Source organism: Jaculus jaculus, assembly GCF_020740685.1.
Source record: "Jaculus jaculus isolate mJacJac1 chromosome Y unlocalized genomic scaffold, mJacJac1.mat.Y.cur SUPER_Y_unloc_3, whole genome shotgun sequence".
Lineage (NCBI taxonomy): Eukaryota > Metazoa > Chordata > Mammalia > Rodentia > Dipodidae > Jaculus > Jaculus jaculus.
In genome coordinates this window covers 969721-973005 of record NW_025423388.1, presented here as the reverse complement: position 1 = coordinate 973005, position 3285 = coordinate 969721, and the positions used below count along the sequence as shown (strand labels likewise).

Here is a 3285-nt window from a genome sequence, read left to right as displayed (position 1 = left end):
ACTGGGCTTCTGAGGTTGGTGTTCTTGCACATGCACTGGGTGGCCCTGACAGAGCCTCCAGTCTTCTCTGGGTGAGTGCTGGGAGATGTAATCAGAACTTCTGCGCCCTAGGGGCAGGGCCTGCTTGTTTGGTTGTTCCTCTGTCATCTCATCGGAACTCTGAAGCAGAGCAGCCAGTCTCAGGTTAGCAGTAGTCTAGGCTCTCTTCCCTCGGGAGGAGAGAGGCAGATGCACTTAATTTTGAGGGGAAACTTGATGGGAAATCTGAGTGGAGTGACATGTCTCAGTAGGGACAATCTCCACCGGGAAGCTAGGAGATCATTCAAGCGGCTTTGTAGGGCCAAGAAACCTGCAAAGCCTGGGTAAGTAAAAGACCTGAGTCTTGGGTAAATTCATGAAGCAACTCCAGCTTCAGCTGATGCAATTATGGTCTTCCCAGGTCAGCAATTTCTTTTTTTTTTTAATTTTTTTGTTCATTTTTTATTTATTTATTTGAGAGCGACAGACATAGAGAGAAAGACAGATAGAGGGAGAGATAGAGAATGGGCGCGCCAGGGCCTCCAGCCACTGCAAACAAACTCCACAGGCATGCGCCCCCTTGCATCTGGCTAACGTGAGACCTGGGGAACTGAGCCTCGAACCGGGGTCCTTAGGCTTCACAGGCAAGCGCTTAACCGCTAAGCCATCTCTCCAGCGCAAGCAATTTCTTATGTCTCTGCTGAGAGAGGGAAAGACAGACGGACCAGCACTGGAATCCAGAAGGGACCGTCTCTGTAGAAGCAGCCCACTTTGGTGGCCACTTATTAAGGGGTATTTAAAGAGATAAAAGTAAGTTTCCATAAATACCGTTTAGTTCATCCCTCTGTTTCCGTAACATAAAACTCAGGGTAAAAACATTCTGTTTCTTTCTTTCCAATCACTTCCCTGTGTCGACTCACATTGCCGCCCATGAGAGGGGACTCAACACCAAGGCCCAAGGTGACAAAAGGACTGTTTATGCAGTGGTGACACTGGGGGGTCCTCATCAACTGATCTTGAGTTCCGCAGCTCTAAGGGAGAGGACAGACTCCTTGACGTGTTTCTGATCCGACTCTGGGGTCAGGAGTAGCCAGGAAGCCAAACACCAGGAACGGGGGTGGCACATCACCAGTCCAGAGGCTTTGCTATGGGTGCAGACAGGACGGAGCCCAGCCCTAGGCAATCAGGAGCCAGAACATGATCACCAGGGCTACAAACAGGGAAAGGCGTGACAGGAACTGTTCATCCACGTACTGGGGTGTCCCAGGGACAGCTGGGGGAGGCCGTCCATCCTTTATGTTAAGTGCTGTGGCAAATATACCAAATGGAAATGCCCCAATTCCAAATGACATCTGGAATCCACCATCTCCAAATCCAAATCCTTGAAATCCCCCTCTATTTTCCGGCTCTGGCCTGTGGCCTTGAGGACGAGGAGGGGTCTTCTCTCTGGGGTCCTGCTGACCGGTGCTGCCCCTGCCATAGAGTGGGCTGACTTTGTCCCGGCTGATGCCCCTTTGCAAACTGGACACACCTGCCCGTTAGGTCTGGTCTCTAACCACTGATGTAAACACGGCCAACAGAAGAGGTGGCCACACAGGCTGATGACGGCGTCCTTGGCTGTGTCCAGACATACGTTGCACTCAAAGGTGCTCTCCTGCCCTCCGTTCTCGCCAGGGCCCTTACTAGTCCCGCTGGGACCCCCTGAGCTGGAATTTTCAGGAGACGCAGAGGCCAAGGGCCCTTTGCTTGCCATCCTTGGTTGTCAGCAAAGCTTCCAGTGATGCTTCTTCCCAGGAAATTCTCGCAGGGCCCCGGTCTATCCAGTCCGCCGGCACACAAGCCAGTCCTACTCAGTGTCTTAGAAAAAGATCCCTTTCGGTTTGAATATCCTAATTTATATAGCATTCATTACATGGATGATATTTTATTAACAGGCCCAGAGACAACAAAATTATATGAGGTGGGACAAGAATTAATCCTTATACTCCAAAAATTCGGACTACAAATAGCCCCAGTGAAGGTTCAGGTCCATCCTCCCCACCTTTTCCTTGGATTTGAATTACACTCCAATAAAATCCTCTCTCAAAAAATCCAGTTAAGAAAAGATTCTTTAAAAACACTTAACAATTTCCAACGGCTCTTGGGGGACATTAATTGGTTACAACCCTATTTAAAATTAACTACTGGAGAACTTAAACCCTTGTTTGATATTTTGCGAGGGGATTCTGACCCCTCCTCTGCTCGAGAGCTTACTACAGAGGCTAAAAATTCCTTACAAATTGTTGAAAAGGCCATTCAGGCACAAAAGATTGAATACTTCTCTCCCACCTGCCCGTTATGGTTACTTATTCTCCCTACAACCTTTACACCCACCGGTCTTTTATGGCAAACTAAGCCTTTATATCGGATCCATTTACCTGCTACCCCTCCCCCCAAAATTCTGCCTACCTACCCCTCCCTGGTTGCCCAGGTTTTAAAACATGGGAGAGAAAGTTCTCTTAAACTTTTTGGAAAAGACCCAGACACCATTAGTGTGCCTTATAGCGCCTCCCAGGTTCAATGGCTAGTACAGTCTTCTGATGAATGGGCTGTTGATTGTGTTTCCTTCCAAGGCAAAATAGCTAATCATTATCCTTCAGACAGACTAATTCAATTCCTTTATAGACAGTCCATTGTTTTCCCAAAACAGACTAAAACTTCTCCCATTCCTGGAGCCATGTTAGTTTTTACTGATGGTTCTTCATCTGGAATTGCAGCCTTTAACGTCAATGGAAAAATCTCCAAAGTCCAAACTAGACTTTCTTCAGCACAGCTTGTGGAATTGGTTGCTGTTATACAGGTCTTTGAGACTCTCTCCAATCACCCATTTAACCTTTATACTGACAGCGCCTATGTAGCCAGCTCAGTCCCTTTGCTTGAGACGGTCCCTTACATCCATCCCTCTACCAATGCTTCCCCTCTTTTTGCTAAACTTCAACAACTAATCCTGGCCAGAACTCACTCTTTCTTTGTAGGACATATTCAAGCACATTCTGGTCTTCCTGGACCCTTAAGTAAAGGAAATGACCTTGTGGATAAGGCAACTCAAAATAGTTCTGTTATCCTAATGGGAATGGTCACCCCACCTGACCCCATATCTCAGGCACAAGAGACACATCGGTTACACCATCTTAATGCCCAAACTCTCCGACAGATGTTCTCTATCACCCGAGAACAGGCCCGACAGATAGTCTGCCAGTGCCAGGGCTGTATAACATTTTTGCCTGA

General features: G+C 47.8%; 1 pseudogene; it reads right to left on the bottom strand.

The window, feature by feature from the left end:
* Nucleotides 1–1045: 1045 nt before the first annotated feature.
* LOC123457217 lies at nt 1046–1789 on the bottom strand (annotated as a pseudogene).
* Nucleotides 1790–3285: the final 1496 nt, after the last annotated feature.